Source organism: Chamaea fasciata, unplaced genomic scaffold (genome assembly GCF_029207755.1).
Source record: "Chamaea fasciata isolate MVZ Bird 193981 ecotype frontalis unplaced genomic scaffold, bChaFas1.0.hap1 SCAF_6, whole genome shotgun sequence".
Taxonomy (NCBI): domain Eukaryota; kingdom Metazoa; phylum Chordata; class Aves; order Passeriformes; family Sylviidae; genus Chamaea; species Chamaea fasciata.
This window is the reverse complement of record NW_027094091.1, coordinates 46,994,015-47,014,155: the sequence shown is the minus strand read 5'-3', so window position 1 is coordinate 47,014,155 and position 20,141 is coordinate 46,994,015. Positions and strand designations below refer to the sequence as shown.

General features: G+C 47.6%; 1 protein-coding gene across 6 annotated transcripts in view; it reads right to left on the bottom strand.

Annotated features, from left to right (window-relative positions):
• The window catches only part of LEF1 (lymphoid enhancer binding factor 1), a 71,115-nt gene that overhangs the window by 30,434 nt on the left and 20,540 nt on the right, over nt 1-20,141 (bottom strand). The gene's annotated exons all lie outside the window — the stretch shown is intronic.

Genomic DNA, 20,141 nt, shown 5'->3' with positions numbered 1-20,141 from the left:
ACTGCTCTTCCTGCATGGCTGTGGCACGGCACAGATGGGACAAACCCCTGCCATCACTAGAGGAACAGCAAGTTTGTCCCTTGAGTTTAACAAATTCTGGTTGAAAACTCTTCGTCTGTCTATGAGGTAGCTAAAGGGCCACCCTTAGAAGCCTGATTTCATATATAAGCAGTTGGCAGTGAATTCTCAGGAGGGTCAGTTGGAGAGGAGACCTGCTGAGCACATGGGGACAGCTGGAGGCCTCTGACTATTAAGAAGAACTCAAAGTGCTACAAACACCCACAAGGGTCCTGAAATGGGTGCCATAAGGTGATGTCCTTGCAGGGCAAGATGCACACTTCCCACCAGCACTTCCCAGAGTGCAGCGGCACAGCGTTAGGGACAGGATGCTGTCCAAAATTATCCCCTAAGATCAAGGTTGCAAGACAACGGAACACCTCAATCCCAATGAAATCCTGCATTATTAGCACTGCTTGAAACTCAAGTGGCTCTTTCTATAGTGATGATGCCAGCATGTAACAGGCACTCCTCATTTGTGCCCTGCCACTCTACCCTGCCCCTCAGCACAAATAATTATGGAACAAACACGTTTTTAATAAAACACCTCCGAAATAATAAAGCTGTCCTTCAGACAGACACACTGACAGCAAGGACAGCCTGTCAAAAATAAGGAATTGGGAAAAAAATAATTTAAGAGGCCAATGATCAATTTTCATTGAGCTCACTACTGAAATCCTGGCACAAAGCAGATGTTAGGACATAGCTCCATGCACAAGTCCATGATTTTTCTGGACTTCTGGAAGCAGACAGTTGTAAATGGACAATTCAATTCATTGTTAAGGCTGGTAGGAGTAGAGGAAAGGGAGCAAACAGGAACCAGTGCAGCATTTTCCGTTTTCCTTGTTTCCAGAGCACCACCTTAAGGAACTTGCATTAGCAGGCAGTATCTTCTTAATGTCTGACCTATCCCTCCAGTCATATAGCTCAGAATCTGGTGCCATGAATTTTTGCTAAATTATGCTATCCTTGCTCTCCTCTTAATTTTACGGTTTTCAACACAGATTTGCTTTCCTGTGGGAAAGAGATAAGAACCTGAGGATTTTAATTTAAGCTTTGGCCTTGTCTTATATTTTGCAAGATGGAGAGAGAAAGCAGCGCTAGTAGGTGTTTTAAAGCCAACAAGCATTAGGTCCATTTTTATGATCAAATAATAAAAGCAATATGAATTCTCAATAACATCTAGGAGTTGAGTTGTAAAGGGAATAGCTCAGACTGCTATTCATCTTTCCCATCCGTATAAATTCCACAAAAAACAGATGCCAACAAATTTCAGATGATTTTACAAATCGGGCCTCAGTCTCTAGCTATGAGACTCGTGGGCCAACCCACCATTCAGCCATTACTTTATCAACAATAAACTGTATATTATGAATAAAGATAAGCAATAGATGTATTTAGGTCACACACACACAGCTGCTAATCAGCATTAATTTCTCAAAATTTAGTAATTAACATTTTGTATTGTACTGGATGTAATTGTCATGCACGCCCCTGGTATCAGGGTTCCTTGCTTTCAGAAATCACCCACTTATACTTAGAGCGTGCCAATCCCTGTACCCCCTCACTCTCCAGCATCCTGCAGATTTGATTTTATTTTCTAATTCTCGGCACCTTATCCCCTAAGCCCATGGCAGCGGCTTTCAACGGGCGAAGGAACCGTGAGAAGTCAGGAGAAAAAGCAAACCGCTTGTCAGCGAGCTTAAAATTAACATATAAACGGGCAATATCTCCATTAAGAGCATTTGAGGGTCTGCAGAGCCAGAAATTGGGAGAAAAAAAGTAACAATAAAAAATAGCAATAATGCAAAGCTTCCCAGTCTGCCTGCCCCACACTGCTTCGGGAAGACCCGGGGATCTCTGGCAGCCAATTCCTGCTGGTCACCCCAACATGACAACAGATGGGGGGCTCGCTGGGCACAGGCTGAGCCTCCCGGTTCCCTCTGGTCCCACTGAGATGGTCACAGTGATGATCAGCAGCAGGAGGACACACAGGGTGACACATGCATAATTAAACCAGGACGAGAAAGGTCTGATGACATATTTTCCAAAGGCCCTATGGACTTGAAATGGTTCTGCCATGGCACCTGCCCTACAAGGCAACCCAGATGGGTTATCTGGGCCTTCCTAATAGAGAAGGTTCAGGGCAGGAGACCAAGACCTTGTATGCAGACACCTGGATGACCCTCATGCCACCTTCTCAACCCTCTCACCCCCAGCTGTGGTGAGGGATTGGCCCCAGGCATCCCCATCCAGTCCCATGGACACTGCTCTGCACCCTTTCCCTGGGGACATCTGGACTGGGGATGTTGCCAAAGCCCCTTCCACCACCTACTGCTCACAGTAGGCACTACTGCTTTCCACGGCTGTGAACCATGGCCAAATTCTACTTCATACTGAAGTACAAAACTGCTCTGATGAGACTGCTTCTACTGCTTCCCAATCTTTCCCCACTGGATTCCTCCTCCCACAAACATGGCATCCCTACTACATTTGTCTCTCCAAATCCTCCAAAGACTATCCATACAGCTGCAGAAACACTTGAGAGAATGACAGAGACTCGATCTTGGTCAACATGACCTCCATGCAGGAGGAACTCCATTCCCCAAGGCTTGCTGACCACCTGCTGACCAAGCCCACCACCAGTGCTCCCTGGCACACTGGTGACATTAATATAGGTACGGTCCACAGAGTGTCTTTTCTCCTCAGCACAGCCTGAAAATCTGCAAAACCCGCTCAGTCCACATGCCTTCAACAAGACAATTACATTGTCCTATGTGAGGCTCTTCGGTTTTTCAGTACAGAAATTATATTTCATCCACCCACCAAAACATAGCTTTTTGGTGCAAGCAGGTATCCAAGCAGCTTCTAAAACCACAATAAAGCAAATGAAGATGAAATTTCCGTTCTCATTTTCAAGACAATCTGGAGAAGCTGAATGTTTATCGAAGCTGTCCCTACCACAGCTCTGGTGCAGCATAAATGGTGTATTACCACACCTCACCACACCAGTGAAGTTCCATTCTCTGTGCCTAAGGTTCTTTACACGACCTGGAAAGTAAAGGAAATGGGACATACAGCGTAACTCAAGATATGCAATTTGGAAAAAGTAAACTACTGAAAATGAGGACCTGTTGTCTATAACCTGAAGACCTCCTGTGATGTTTTAGGACACCTTATCATGCATGTGTTACAAACAGTAAAGGCCAATGGCAAAGGGACAGCCTATTCCTGTTGGCCTGGGGATGCACAGCTGTGCTCCACAGCACTCAGCTCAAAGGGACACTCCTGAGTGACTCAACCTTGGTGGTCTCCTTCTCAGAGACCACATGGCCACCAGGGCTCCAGTCCCAGAGCACAGTCATGCAGCACAGACTATGCCAGCATCTCTTGGGAACTAGCCTCTGTGCGGCCCTCCCTGGGGCACTCATTCTCATCAGCTTGGCCTTCCCAGCTGGTATCTTTTATTTCTCCCAAGAATGTGCTCTCAGGCTGAACTGAGGCAGTGTAGGCAGGGAACATTCCCCTGAAGGACACCAAGAGGACTGGGAGAGCACACATGTACTGGAAACAGCAGGCGCCAAATTATTTGGCCAGTTAGGGCTAAGATGAAACTGCTATTCAGTTTTATGACTGACCTGAAAAAAACCCCCAAAATCCCCAGTACAATGTTGATGGGCAAAGGGTAAGAGCTTGCAGGGAAGAGGGCCGTGACCCAGCAGTCGGCATTATCCCAGCAGGAGCTTTGCTATGCACTGGACACCTGTTTTAAAGCTATTGCTGTGGTAAAGTAACTCAGGAACAGGTCAGTCCAACAGCAAACAGTTTCCTTGCAAACAGCAATCACAGTCTGCAAGTGGTAAAGCTTGAACTTACTCAGGCATTTTGGCCAGGGCAAGGAGCAGAGTGAGAAATCCCCTGGCTGCGGCACTGGCGCAGCTGCTGCCACATGGTTGGGTGACCCCTGCAAGCGCCCTGCACTGGCAGTACCGCACCTGCACTTGCTGAGCCACTCACCATTTCAGACATGTGCCTGCCCTCTCATCCAAGGAGCACACTGTGAGACAGTTCAGATTAATCTCTGGTGAGCTCGTGGTGAAACGCTGCGGCACAAATTCAGTCTGAATCCAGTAAGTTTTCCCTTGTTTTTGAAATGCTTCTGAAGAAAAGCAGGAGTTCAGAAAAAAACCAAACCTCAAGCCCTCCCCAAACAGCCAGCTAATGCTTCAGTGAAGGCCCACACCTGTAAGGTATCTTACATGCAACAAGTGTGCAAAAACTATAAAATGCCTGAGACAACCACGGCAAAAATGCCTGTAGGTCAGCGCTGGGCGAGGCAGGCAGCTGGGAGCTCCTGCTGGAGCTGGGGCCACCATTTGTTCCAGCTGCTGCACAGAGAAAGATATTAAATTAATGACCCTTCAAAGGACACACATTTACAAAGGAGGTTGCAGGCAGGCAGGGAGCTTTGCAGAGAACCATGAGGCATGCAAGCCTCTGCACACAAGACCCGACCGTCCCTCGTCAACATCCAAAGAGGTGCTGGGCTGGTTTTTGTTTCCCCTCTTTTCTTTAAACACAAAGTCACTTCTAAAAAGCAAAAAAAAAAAAAAAAAAGGTCCCAGCCTGTCCACTCTTCCTCTCCTGTCAGCAAGTTATGCATTGGTTACAGATACTAGCAGATGGTCTTCTCAATTAAGACTAAAATAAGTCAACTAAAAAAAACCAAACCAACTTAAGGATGAAGAAATGCATGCATTTCCTTTCATTCCTGAAAGAGGGGGTCATTTGAAGATACAGCTTCAACTTTTTGACAACAAGCATTACGTTTAGGGGGAAAACACAACAGATAGCTCCTCAAAAAACCCCACCAACCATCTCCAAACCTTTCCACTACTGCTACAGCAGTACCACAAAATAAAAGGACTGAATGGTCCTGTTATTGTGGGAGCATTTGAGGCTACCTTGATCTGAAGAGACAAGAAAAATTCATCCTTTTTTAGCCTATTCTCATTTCTGGAGCCCTGAAATCATCCTTGGGCTGAAGGTTTTAGCAAACCCAGAAGACAGCAGTTTCAGCTGTCCTCTCAAAATACCAACAGCATTTTAATGGCTAAACTAACTCTGTATTTATGCCTTTGCTGACCAGCTGTTGCAATAAAAATGCAAGATCAAGAAGAATGTTATTTTGGAGCAATGTCAAAACCAGGCCTACGTCTGGGTTCATCATGGACAAGCTTCAGCAAAGGAGTACCAATGGTGGAAAAGGAGGAGGTAATAGTAACATGTTTTGGCCAAAATAGTTACCAGTAGAGGAAACAAGCTCATCAGCACCAGCAGTAATAGCAGTCACAATTTGCCACCTCCCGGGGAGCAACTGTACAATCCCTTTTCATAGACAACTTTGCAAAGATGCAGCAAGGGCAATATATAGAGAGCTCAGGTTACTCCCCCGTCCCCAAACCATTTTTTAGAGGAAAGAGTTTTATGTCCAAAGCCAGCTTCTTTCTAGGCTCTTGACAGCAGAGATAATTTTATTGATTTTCAAAATTAATTAATTTAATTTTCAAAATTAATTTTCAAAACCTTCTTCAATCCTCCCAACAGTGCAGTTGGGAAAATGCCAGAGTAGGTATGGTGCGGGGTGGCTTGCAGCATTACTTTTAGCCTCCCCTGAAGCTAAAAGGAACAGGGATAGGAAAGCACTCCCACAGGAGCACACTGCTCACAGGAAACAGGGGCTTACGAATACTGTGATTTATGAAAGACAAATAAAAAAGGTGCAGTCTTTTAACCCTGCTTCACAACTGGGCGGCAGGAGGCCATTTATCTCACCTACCTTTCATGCTTACCAACAGCAGGGGGGACACCCCAGGGACTCACCATTTTAAGGTGGTGAAGTGAAATGCTGCCTTGCTGCTGATGTGAAACTTTACAGCTTCACAACTGCTAACGCTTACTCAGAACAAAATGAAAATCAAAACCGCACATTTCAGGGGGCAAACTGATGACTTGACAAGGTCAAAAAAATCCTCCTGGTCCCCCTCTTCTTCATGTACTGTGTTCAACTCTTCACCATGGAACTAAGTAGCACTTAGTTCTGGGAGTCAGGAAAGGGCAGAACAAGAAAGTTACTCTAAGTCAGTTATTGAATGTTTTCCCATCTCCCAAGGACACACTGGATCATGCAACCAGAGCCAGAGCATGCCAGGAACCCTTGGAATCTGGAGAGAAGAAGCTGCCAGTACATCATCAGCAGATAAAGGAGGCAATCACGATGCTTGCTAGAGCTTCCCATGGTTCTTTGGGAGCAGGAAAGGTTTGTGACCTTCTTCCAGTTGCTCACACCACTTTCCTTTTTGTGAAGCTGAGCAGCAAGCGGCTGTGTCTGCAATGCACGGGAAAGGCAACTTCATGGCCAACAGGACCACGCCACAGTCCACAGGCACAAAGATCAGCACCTGAAGCAAAGGGATGTCACAGCTGAAAGTGCAGGCAGCATACAAGGACAGGCAAGAGGAACTGGAGAAAACTGCTCTGCCCGAAGCCCAAAGAGTTGATACGCAATAAAAAAAATTCAGTGCAACAGCCAGGGGAGCACTGCAAAGAAAAGCGTAAATGTGATTTGACAAAGCCTAGAATAAGTATCTATCTAGATGGATTACCATCAGTCACTAAATTCAGGTTAATTGCAACATTAGTAAGAAGCCACCATTATTGGCTTGTCTACACTCTTGTCTTTTTCCAACTTTTTCACCCCTCCCTCCCCTTCAATCTTGGAAATTAATATAGCACAACTGCGATTTTTTTTTTGCTGAAAAGTTGTAATAAGCATTTGAGTTCCCTCAAGACAGCTTTAAAAACACGGGTGTTGAATATCTGACAGAAACACGCTTTGTTTCAAGTGTTCATTAAGCACTGCCATTAAGTAAATGATTAAAGCACACCCAGTATTAAAATAGCTTGATTAGAAATCCCCTGCTATCTCCATTTTCTTCTCTCCCATGACTTCTTAATTTGTTTGTTCTTGCCTCCTCAGGAAGGCTGTCAGGAGACCTGGAGTGCTGGTGAAACATGTGGGGAGCCACGCAGATCTTGTAAGGTTCTGATCGGGGGAGGACAAGTCCACTTCAATTTCTGCACTGTGAGTTCACATATACAGAGATTACACCTAGTTTAACACAGCCCATTGGTTTTGGAAATATCACTGATAGGGCATTCAATTAGCAGAAAAGCCACAGGCTCACAGAAAAGACATTCCCAGTTGCAATGTTTTATTTCACTCTCCAAATTCAGCAGTAGTTTCTCTTGGATGGAGATAAGCTGCCAGCAAACACTCTACAATTTGACAGTCCATGCTCATTTTAAGCTCTGATTTCTGCAAGAAGATCCTTTAACTTTGGCCATCCTGAACAACTCATCTTTTTCCTGATGTAAAGGTGAGCCCCACACCCAACAAGCAGGAACCTGCATCATCAAATCACACACACAACCCCAGAAGTGTCTTAGCACCCCCAAAAACTACAAATGCTCTGGATGGTGGCACACCCCATGAGCCTTTACCCTGCACAGTATCCCTTCTTTTGCATGCTGCATCCTTGTCGCATACAAGAAATCCCATTAGCTGGAAAGGTGTTTTCCCTCATTGTTTCCTGACCTGTCCAGAACACTCTCAGTTTGTTATTGGCTAAAGAGAACAGAGGCCCAGCAATGTTTTAACAGGTCCAAGCTTGAGCCCCTGAGTTGCAGTGTTCTGGCTTATTGCTTGCTTGGACAATAAGGACAATTGTCCTAAGCCACCAGAGGAAGCCCACTGGACATCAGAGGGCTTTCCAGGGAGGAACAGTGGAATGTGACCAGTGAGACCAGTGAGCCCCAGGGGTTCTGGGTGGGGGAAAGGGGGCTGGAGTCTATCCTGGTGTCAACTCTTGTGCCACCTTCAGCTCTTCCCTGGTGACAAAGCTGCTCTGGTTTCTGTCACCAGAGCTGTCTGCTGAGTTAAGACAAAGACACGAGCTTGTTTTGCTTGCCTCGAGGTTATCAGGATCCCTGCTCACAACAACTTTGTCATTTTTTCTGGCATACTCAGACCCACAAGCCCATGTGCTTCTCCCACAGGCAGAGGGATGTGCCTCAGTCCAATAATCAAACCTTGGAAATGGCTCCATCTACCACATAAGCACAAGTGTTGTGTGAAAGCAGGTTGTCCGACAACAACCTCTGAAGCCCAGCATTTCTGTTCTGACAGACAACGTGCGTCACAGGATGGGATGACTTTTCCTTATCGGCCTCCTCAAGTCCCACAGGATACAGACCCAGGCTCCTGGGGGAAACCAAGAAAAAAATCCATCCTGCACCCTGGTGACAGGAAGATGCCTTTCGGCACTGCACACACAGTGGATCAAAAGTGCTTGAAATAGGACCTCTCTTAAATGTATTTATATTAAGTCTCTGTTACAGCCTATCCAACACCATATGTCATAACAAAGACTATCAGAGGCCCAGAAAACTGAGAAATGGGTCAACTTCTCTCTGAGCTGCAGTTTTCAAGGTGCACTGAATAGAGATGTTCTTGATTAAGAAAATGCAAGAGTATGACATTTATTGGGAAAACATCTTAGTTCTGTCATATAGAAGGTAAGGACAAGGGTTTGACACCTGTCCAAGCAGCTGGCACACCTTTATGTGTTCAAAACCTCTGTTTAGCACGGCTAAGTCTGCAACTTAGAGCTGACCAGGCAGCATCTTACTTTTAGTAAATCAGAGATCACACTGGGCTGGTCAAGCTACCCAACATGACTGATGTTTTTGGAAGTGCTCTTGACTCATCCGCCCTCTTAAAAACATGGCACAAAAAGAAACAAATATAAGAATGGATGTGATGATGGAGGAATGATGAATTTGATGACAACAGTGACTCTTCTCAGCTGGCCTTTGCTCCTGGCAAGCCCTGTTCCCCACCACAGTGATGCTGCTTGAAGACTCGTGAAGGGAAACCAGTGCCAAAACCAACCCCCCTCTGGCTCCAAAATGGCAGGAAGGGCTGTCCCGGTTTGCCATGAAGTGAGGAGATCCTGCTGCTGGGATTTTAGCTCCTTCAGGGAGGTTCCTGGCAGCAGTGGAGCAGACCTGAGCCCAACACAAAGTGCAATGCTGACAGCTGGGGCTGCATGCACAGCATTACAGGTGGCAGGGGCAGGCAGGGCCGGGTGGGATGGATGCAGGGGTTGCTCAGCACATGCCCTCAGAGGGGGCATTTTCCCCAAATTCGAGGCTCTCAGGCATCATTGACCCTGTATACGCACTGTAAAAAGTTTTCAAGTAACTTCCTTGAGTCCGGCTAAACCGTATTAACAGATTTATCCAATAACATGCAAATTCGGGTTTTAATGAAAAGTCTTAAGTCCCAGCTCTAAGTGATTTGGACTTTTCTGCTAATGGCATCGGCTAATGACCAAAGATTTAATGCATCAAGTCTTAGCATACATCAGTGCAAACAATATAACCATTTAGTGGAGGCAAAAAGTCATCTCATTAGACATCCATCATTGGATGTGGGCAAGATGGTCCACAGGCTTAAAATAAAATATTCATTTTTAAACTTAAAAAAAAAATCCCTAAAAATGTACAAATGATTAGGCCAAACGTAGCAGTCTGCTAAAGCTTCACTGGGATTGAAAATGCAAACTGCAACGTTTATCTGGAGGTAAAACGCATTTGCAAGTACTTAATTTCAGCAGCACTGTTCCACAGAAGACAAAACCAATTTTAACAGGAATTAAAGCAATAGGGCCCTCCAGAAACAGGATGTCTCTTAGACAGGTTATTTGAACCATCAGTAGAAGGTCACAACAGGAATTATTTCTCTACCACATTGTGCAAGATGATTTCAGTACAAAAAAAGTGTTGAAAAGCTAGTAACTTAATTTTATAGATCATTCCCACAAGGGTTTGTCACATCAATGAGACACAAAAACATGCCCTAAAATTACATTTTTATGGAGCTAAAAATACAAAAATCACAGCACACAGCTAAGGATGAGCAATGAATGACCCAAACAAGGCATGGGCTCAAAGAAGCAGGGCTGGAAGCACTTCTTTTGGCCCAAATCATTGATGCCGAATGTTTCCTTTGGACTCTTGAAATGAGGAGCAGCAATAAACCTACCACATGGCACAGCTGGATGCTGAGCTACTGAAACAAAAATCTAAATGCCCATTATTTTTAGTCTTGTTTGCCAAATGGCATCTTAGAAGACACAAAAAACCCAGACTGACACCTCCCAGTTATGGGCTGACAGTGGGAGATGACTCAGCTAAGGGGAGGACTGCAATCATAATCGACCTATGCAAGCTGCCTGTTTGCAGGAATGGAAAAAGGATATCCAGACAATATAGAGCACCCCACTTTTGTGCCTGCTTGCTGCCTCTCCCAAGGCAGCTTACGAAATGTTTTTTTTCCACTCCCCAAAAAGGAGATACGGCAACCTCATGGCAAGCCCTGCCTCCAGACACAGAGGGAAACCAACAAAGGAACCTTGGAGAGATGCTTTGGAGTCAGATCATCCTCTAAAAGCTGCCTATTCCCACTGAAACACACACTTGTGACCCAGGGAGTCCCCAGGACCCAAAGTGATGCTATGTCAGAGAAGGTTTAGATTGGATATCAGGAAAAGGTTCTTCACCCAGAGGGTGGCTGGGCACTGGAACAGGCTCCACAGGGAAGTGGTGACAGCACCAGCCTGACAGAGTTCAAGAAGTGTTTGGACAATGCTCTCAGACACATGGTGTTACTCTTGGGGTGTCCTATGCAGGGCCAGGACTTGGGCTTCAATGATCCTTGTGGATCCCTTCCAAGTGAGGATATTCTATGATTGTAAGAAAATGCATTTTTCCCTGTGTTGATGGCATTGGCTTTCCTACCAGCCCTTCACTAGCCCTGTTCACCACCCATCCTTGCCTCTGCTCCATCCCCCTGTATTCACCCCTGGGAAGCTTCCTGGGCCTCCTGGCCCTGCTTGGCTCATTTAACTGCACAGCACCCTCAAGCTCCCCAAAACCAGGCATTTCCTTCAGCTTTCAGGCCTTACCCATGCAGGTGCATTGCTGTCCTGGGCACTGACCGGTGACTGGGATGGCAGCCCATGAGATGGGGGAGACAGGAAGAAACGTGGGGCTCACCTACTCCTTCTTCCCACCCCACTCGATCTGGTCTGCTACCACTAAGCTCCTTCACCCACTTGGCCACAGGGCTTAAAAAAAGGTTGCTGGCATGCAAAAGACACGTGATGCCTTTTAAATCCTGCACAGGATATTTCTGCCTGCTGCTAGACTTGATTTTTTTTTTTTTAATTCAAGAGTTGCCCTTTAAAATTTAAAAATCACTCTTAAAAACAAAAAAACACACCCGGCCCACAACCTAAGTTTTGTGCAGCAGGCACCTATGTCCTCATAAAAGCCCTGGGCTGTGCTTTATAACACGGGTAGAAGTCTAAACATCGTAAAAAACCAGCCTAAATTGCCAGATTGTCCAAGCCTCTAGTAAATCACCCTTCCAGATGGGCTTAGAGCTGCACATAGAGCCCCACTATAGATAGAGCAACGGGTCACTCTGCAATTATATTTCAATCCTACTAAATTCAAACAACATTATATGAGAGTTACGCTCAACTGCATTAAAGAGATACTTCCAAAGTTTACCATCACCCTGTCATTACCAACAGTTTGATTTTTCATTCAATTAGTCTTCCCCTGTGCAATTAACTTCCCCCTCAAAGCATGGCAGAGGCTGGGATGGACAATTTCTTATCATAACTACATCCCTCCTTGGTACTTTTCATTGCAATAAAGGCTGTGCTTGGGAGAAACACAGTGCATTACCCTCTGCAAAACACCACTGAACAATTTATCAAGCAAAAAAATAGCTCATGCCAGGAGAGCTTGGGAAAGCACTCAGCCCCTCACCCCCCTCCACTGCTGACAGGGCAAATGGTCCAGAGTGCCAGAGATGCCCCAATGCAACTTTAATCCTTTTCTTTTTTGGCGTGGACACACAAGGGATCTACATGAGGCCTGCCCATCCCACACCGGCTGCTGTGGGGCAGCAAACCCTGGAACTGCTGCAGTGTCCAGTCTGGCCTGGCACTGGGGCTGGGCAAACTCTGCCAGCAACGCTCCCACCCAGCAACCCCTCCAGCTGCCACCCCCAGCCAGCAACGTGGGCAAGGCTGGCAGCCACACACTGGAGACAATTTTTTTATTTGGGTTTTTTTTTTCCCCTGCTCCTTCCTGCTCTCTCTGGCTTCCCCCTGCTCCTACCAGAACTGGCAGACTCCTTCCTCACTGCCATCATTTCAGAGGCAAGGAGCAGACCCTCACCTCTCCCCTGCAGAGGGAGCAGAATTTTTAGCTGGATGATCTGAGGATCATCTGGCAGTCGGGCGGGAAGCACAGGCACTCCTGCTGCAGGCCCCATAGATGCTGCACACAGACATTTCGAGTTTGCTCGAGAGGCCGCATGTCCACAGCCAGACACACAGTTTGCCACATTTATTTGCAGATGAGGCAAATTTTTACTGCCCCTTTTTTCAAGAAACAGGCTGGGAGACAGATTAAAGGATATTCATTTTGGCCTTTTAATCAAGGAATCAAGTGCTCTGCTCTCAAAAAATAAATTAATTTTCCTCTTTATGACAGAAAAGTACCCTTTCTGATGGAGAGAAGTCATGGTCCCTTATTACTTCTGTCCTATACCTAAAATAAGGATACCTTAACCTCATCTAAAACTGAAAATTACCCCAAATTTCAGGCAGTTAACATAATTCCACCATCTCACAGCCAGGACACTATTCACACCACGAAACAGATAGAGTTCCACTTGCCTTTCTCAGAGTTCCAGCACCCATGCCTGAAGACAAAGATGGCAAATACCCTATGCCAACCAACCTATGCTAAGGACAGTCAGCCTCCAGCCAGCCAGAGACAGGACCGTGAACCACGGGGTGAATCCTTGTCACCCCTACTCGAGGGATGCACTCCCCCTATGCCACTGAACCAGCAGAGATGCAAAAATCCAGCACCTTGTGTGCAGAAGCAGAGACAGGATTTGCTCATCTCAGACACCTCTTCCTTCCATTTGCCCTCCCAAACCTCCCTGTCCATGCACAAGCTGCTTATGGGGGACAACCAGCTCCAAGTGAGGAATGGAATGCCAGTCTATCAAATCAGTGAGAAAACAATATCCTCTCCCTGGAAGATACTGTAGATGATTTCTCATCTGCCCAGGATTTTGGCACTCGCTGTTTTTATCAGTTGCACAGAACTAGGAGCTGAGAACATGAGGAGAGCAGCCCCTTGGTGTAGCACGGAGACAGAGCACAGCTTTTATCAGCATTAACTCTCCCGCGCTAAGTCAGAGGAAGGAAGTGCTGCCTCCCCCACAACATTATTTTTTTTAAAAACAACCACCTTTCCTCTTTCAGAAGGCCCTGGCCAGGTGTTACATGCTCTTGACATCAAGCTAAGGCCAGGCTGGCTAATCTGTAGGTTCACTCGTTAACGAGATAAAGGATTTCAGTTCGGTGCCGCAGCCGGGCTGTGGAAGCTGTGGGCTGGAGGAGCTGCCGGCAGCTGAGTGTCACTCCTGGAGGAATGCCTGACCTTTCCCGGGGCTTTGATCATGCTGCCTCGCAGCGTGAGATAACCAGCCCTTTGCAGAATCCGGAGGTAATAAAAAAAGCAGCTTTGAGGCCTCGTGTTTTTGCAGGGAAATACTTACCTGTGTTCCCAGCACGCTGCCCAGTCCCCACCGTCCTCCCCAGATTTCAGCCACTTTACGGGCAAACGCATTGCTGTCAACTCAGGGAATCACATAAAGCCTTCGGATGAGAGTTTTTAGCTCTTGTTTAATTTCTCTTAATTGAAGAGGGTACTTGTGCACTGTTCTTAGGGAGGATACAGAGACTCAAAAAAGAGCAGAGCAACAGAAGTAAGGTCCCCAATTAGCATGTGATTAAGCTGTAAGTAGGATAATAGGAGGAGAAATTTTGTATCTTACACAAACAAGATAGCAAAAGAGATAGACAAAAGCATGGAAGGGGAATAAAGCTTTATGCCCAGCTCCCCTCTCAACACTCAAGCCATACAGAAAGGAGTGGATTTCCTGAGGGTTTTTTGTTTGCTTGTGATTCTTTTAAAGCTGGGTGTCTTACTCGGGATAGTTCACTATGGGCAATTTAAACAAGCCAGTGTAGTACCAGGTTAGTAAAGCATGAAATACTTGGAACCCTGTGCTGAATGTGCTAAATCTGTAAGTGATAATTAGATCAGTCTTGAATACTTCCTTTAATGAGTCTACACAAGCACCTCGTCCACCCAATCTGCTTTCAGTTACCGACCTGGAGAAGTTTGCATGATCTTCTCAGGCTGGAGTTGTATTTTGTTTTGCTCTTTTTGGGACACTGCAGCACAGCCCCTGAAGTTGGAGCCACAATTCCTTGATGCTCTCTGCCGGCTATATACAAGGCACAGGGCTTGCTCTGCAGCACTTCTCAGCTGCAAGCAGGCTGATGCTAAACTGAGCCGACCTGGATAAGTTACCCCTCTGGGGGGGAAAAAAGTTGTTCTCAGCTACGCTGTCTTCCTCACGGGGTTAACTATGTAGATTTCAGATGCAAATTTTACTTTAGGGCAGGCTTTATGGTATTAAGAGTCTCTTTTTCAGCCTTCTGAAATTTCATATGTATACATGCTAGAGCTCTCTCATCTCTCTTAATTGGGTTTTGTGGAATTTCAAGGCCCGGGGGCCACGAGGGGAGGGCTGCTGATTAAAGCACGCCATGCAGAAGTGGATGCAGAAGTGTTGCACAGTAACAGGAGGGAAACAATTCCTCTGAGCTACCTGCCTCCACGTGCAAACCCCACCTGCCTCTCAGGCGGAACCCCATCTTTTGCCCTGGTCTTCCTGAGGGTGCAGGGATGGTTCCTGCCCTCTGCAGTGGGCACTGCAGGGAGGATGTTCAGCCCTGCTTCTCTGGATGTGCAAATCGATTTCAGAGGTTTCGAGGCAGCTACTTTTGTTTCTTTCAATGGAAATAAACCAGTGTGCCTGTGTCCTCACTGCAGACCGGAATGGGCCTTCTTCCCACAGTCCTAACCACGACTTAGACACTTCAGGACCATTAAGGAGGAATTAAAGGGTATTTAATCTCCCTTTATCCCTTTTCATAACCCACCACGTACATGTGTGTCAGAATTTGTTAGGCTGTGATGTCTGAACTGCTGAGATGACATGTGTCTCTGTCCCCACAATGAGAGCACAGAAAACAGCCATTCCTGCATTTGGCCAAACTGTATCTCTCCACATACAAGGATTCAGTCCAGGAGCTTGCTTGCAGCAGCTAAATACAGATATTCACACACCCATTATAAATGCAGTCTAGTTTCATTTTTAACCCACAGGAGGGTGTGGAGGGAGAAAACATCAAAGCATGGACACAGGCTACCCTGGCATTCTGGGTGTGCAATTTTATCTTCCCCTCATTTCCCTCCTCTCCAAACCAGCTGCTACAACTATCATGATGCTTGCCCTCCGGCCAGTAGGCTGGAAAACTGGCTTCCAAGGCAGTCATTAATCTCTCCCCATTGCCCAGCTGGCACAGGATTTTGCTTAGATGGGAGAAGAGTCAGCTCCGTGCCCTCTGAGGCTCCAGTGGCAGCTCCTCCAGCCGTGCGCGCGAGGCACCCGCTGCCCACACCGGCACAGCCTGGCATCGCTCACCCTGCCGCAGCACAAGGGTCACCACGCATGGAATGAGAAGGGTAAAACTCAAGCACAGGCACTGTAGAGCACTGAAAGAGGAACTTTGAATTATATAACCCCCTCCTGTCAGCAGTGACGGTGAAAAGAAGTGCTGTGCATCTTCTTGGCTCAGAGCTAAGTTTAGAGGCTGACTTCTTGCATAGCAATAGCAGCAGAGAGTAGCCCCTACATATGCAAGTTATGCAAGTGAAATGTAGATGCACATAAACCTTTAGCAGGAGAGCACAGCTCAGCAATGCTATGCTCATCGGGGTTCAACCCGTCTGAGGCAACAGGGCTGGAAATACACAGAGGTGCTGAGCACAAGCAAGGGCTCCAGCTCCAGCACAGTCAAGCTGAAACGAAAATAAAACAGGCTCACGAAGTACCATGCACACCACTGCAAGTTTGTTAGGGAGATAAAGTAACAAGAAGTGTGCTTTATGTGATTATAGCCTGAAACACAGCCATTTTACTGTCCCCCACCATGCACTGCACTGTCCCAGCAACTTCGGAGACAATGTTTGACTATCTACTCCAAGCCAAAAATAGTCCTTCCAGAGGATACTTTTTTCCTGTGTTGATGGGATGATTCATACCAAACTTGTCATATCCTCTCAGTAATACCACTCATTTGCCATTTTTATAGAGGAAGAATGGGGCCCACCAAGACCCCATGAATACACACCTAAACCTGCATTTGATCTGTCAGTGGTACTGTAGGTTTCCCCAAGAAGAAGAAACATGCAGGTAAGATTTTGATCTTCCTTAAAGCACTGCTTATCTCAGCTTTTGTTTGTTTTCTGTTTTTCAGGTGTGGGGTAGTGTCTGATGTGAAAGCCACCCACTGTAAGCTATCTAGGCAATGAAACAACCATCATAAACCACCACTGGAACAAAAATAGCAGCACCTTTCTCTCCCCTGGGCACAGGCCACATGCAGGACAGTGCTGACAGCATGTGCAGCTACATGCACACTTTGCAGATCACAAACTCAGAGGTGCTAAGCATGGGTCTCCTCTCACATATCTTCCAGCCACTTATTAGGGAACCACCGAGTCCTTCTGGATGGCTCCAAGAAAAGGCAGCCTTTCCCTAACAGCTGTGGAGCAGAGATGGGTAGTCCCCCAAGGCAGCTTGTGGGTTCAAACTCCAGCTCGGCCCAAGGGAAGCTGCCACCTGCAGTACAACCAGACGAGTGAGCACCTACAGCAACACAGTCACAACAAGCCTAAATCACAGTGAGCTGAGCCTTCTCCCACTGCCCAGGCCTTCCTCTTCTCATCCCCTCCTCACCATCTAGAGGGAGTGTCAGTTCACAGCTAGACAGAGGACAAGGCACAACAGCAAAGGTGCCAAATCCTAACTTCAAATGGGGAGACTGGTCTGAAAGGGATTTACAAGAGGCTGCAGGTTAAACTAATACTCGTGCACGCTTACGGCTCAGTCCCTTTTAACTCCAGAGCAGGCTGGCCAACCGCAGCCACACCTGAGCTTGGAGGAGAAGTTTCAGAGTGGCTACTATCCTCTTACCAGCTTTGGGAGGGAAGAGAAAGAACAAAGCAACCCAGCCGCCAGGTAGAGGAAGGAACTCTTCCCGAGCAGGAGGCAGCAATCAGCTGCTATGCCACCTGTTCTGCAGCAGTTGGCCGGGTGAGCATGCGGCACACGGGGCCACTGATGCGCACCACATGAGATCTCCATCCCCAGCACATCCCTCCTCCCTGGGAAAGAACAGAAGCCCCCGGGACACCCAGCTGTGGGGTCTGTTGCTGAAATCCTGCAGGGCTTCTGCTGAAAAAGGCACTTAAAATGCACACTAAAAATAGAGGCTGCACTGATGCTATATATAGCAGGAGGGTGCACACTTTCAAAAAAAGGCTGTCTCCCTCTCCAGCAGCAGAGGGAAGGCAGCCAGGCATGCCCCAGGGATGGTCCTGCATTCCAGCCCTGCTGCAGTGGCACGTGCTGGCACCCTAGCATGAGTGTGCCTTGGGAGAGCCACCTTTTCCTATGGAAATGTGAAGACAGGGTGCAGGAAATCATTTGCAAGGTCACTGGGTAGAGGTTTCATCCCACAGAGGTCAAGAGGGATGCAGGACCCTGGACCTCCTTGCGAGCTGTGCTGCTGGTCAGTCCAGAAGGAATGGATGATTTCTTCCCCATGCCAGAGCCTTTCTAAGTGCAATAATGAGCATCAGGATTTTCATAAAGCATTCACAGATATGTTGCTTCATCCAGGTGCCAGGAGAGCCAGGCATGGCCACTGGAAACTTGTCAGTTAGTGAAAACACAAAACCTCCTACTTTGCCTGTCTAGCCCAGTATCTGTCAAAACCCTTGAGAGACTGTCTCTCAAGTACAAGGCAAAATGCTCATTCCCTGGCTGGACTACTTGGGCTATGGAGGCAGATCCAGAGCTGACGTGACGCAGGCACCGGTGCCTGCGTTGGCACGCCCAAAGGGGCAGGTTTGCACTTTCCACATTTCATGCTGCATTTCCTCTCCCCCAGAGCAAAGCTGAAGGGATGTGCAGCACAAGAGAGGATGCCACACAGTCCATGCAGATGCTTCATGGGAAAAAGTGGCACCTTCTCCCCTTGACTCGCTGAGCCCTGTGGGGTGGCAAGACGTGGCAGGGGGTGTCCCACCTCCAGGGCCCAGGAGGAGCCACTGAAAGCCAAGCTTCTAATTAAGACCACAGCTTTGGTTAATTGAGTCCAATTCACCTGTGACATGAAGAGTCCCAATCCCATCAACAATAATGGAACTGCATCGGCTTACACCAGTAATGACTTCAAATCAGTGGCATAATAAAGCTAATTCCATACTTCTCCAGGTCCAGCTGATGAGGCTGCCAAGGGAGAGCAGGAGACAGCCTTCCTCCCTCGGCACCAACACCTGCTCACAAGAGCAATGTGAACAGCCCAAGGGTTGGAAAGGCAAGAAATGTAAAAAACAAACTAAGTTTCCAACAAGACTAAGGCTTAGTTTTAACACTGAATTAGGTGATCAATTTAACACTGAACACAAGGAGACCCCGTGCAAGCGCTGATGACAAAGCAGCACTGCCCACAACTACTTCCCAGGAGAAGGAACCCTGAAAGGCAGCTACGGGTTTCCAATCTGCCGGATGCTGCTGGAGCCATCCCACCAAGCTGAACCCACCAGCTCGGGGCACTGGGGACAGAACTTGTGTCACATGCTGGATAGCACCTGCCAGGGCGTGGGAAGGAGCTCCTGAGAGACAGCCACGTGCCGGCAGCCCCGAGGAGGAATGTGGAGAAACATGGAAGTTGCCCGATGTAAGCAGACATGCAAATCAGCAGCTGCGGGGCCACACCGACAACCTGCTAATTGCCTCGGCAACCTCCTAATTGCCACGGCGCCCCCAGCTCTCTCGGGGCAGGGACTGGGAATAGCCAGGAGGAGCTGGAAGGAGCCAAACCCTCCCACGGGAGCAGGGGATGTGCTGCCAGGTCGGTGCCGCCCTGGGACAGCTCGAGTGCCCCGAGGGATGGGAATGGCCCAGCCTGGCCCCCGGCCGCCCCACACAGGCCACTGCCTTGCGCACACAAATTTGTCTCTGCCTCCAGCCAAAAAAAACTAAGCCGACACTCTTTAGAAGAGACGCGCATTATTTTAGAGCAGTCAAGTTATGACTGGTCTGATTTCCATAATACATGCTCTGCAAACATCTGCCTGTTATTTAAGGCTCAGCTCCACTGGGACAGAACTTAACAGGGCAGGTCTTTGAGCCGGTGTCTGTGGAGGTCTCCTTGCTGCCACAGACATCCCGGGGCAGAAGAGTGCCCAACAGGTCAGGCTGGTCACTCCTCACTCCCACAGCCACATCCAGCTCCATGCTTCTGACCCTTCCCTGTGCACCCACTGATGCTCCCACTCCCATCGAAGGAGGGTTCTGTCCCCCTTTCTACCAGAAGCTTCTGCTCATGCCAATGAGCCAGTGTCACCCAGCAGAGGACCCAGCAAAGTGCCCGTCATGGGCATCTGGCAAATCATCTGGCACCTTCAGGCTCTCTGCCATTTTTGCAGGTTGACTGTTGAAACCTCAGTGTCCCAATTAGATGCAGTTAAATGCTGCCCTGAACAACGAGCATAGCTGGCAAGAAAATTATCCCAGCGTTGTTAGACTGCTCCCTCCCTACGAGAAGACCACAAATTAGTGTTTACTTTAGAGGCCAAGTAGGCCAGCTTTGAGAAACTGTGCCTGCCCCGCCATCCCACAGGTTTCCCAGGGGCTCCCTGGGGGCTCCTCAGCACAC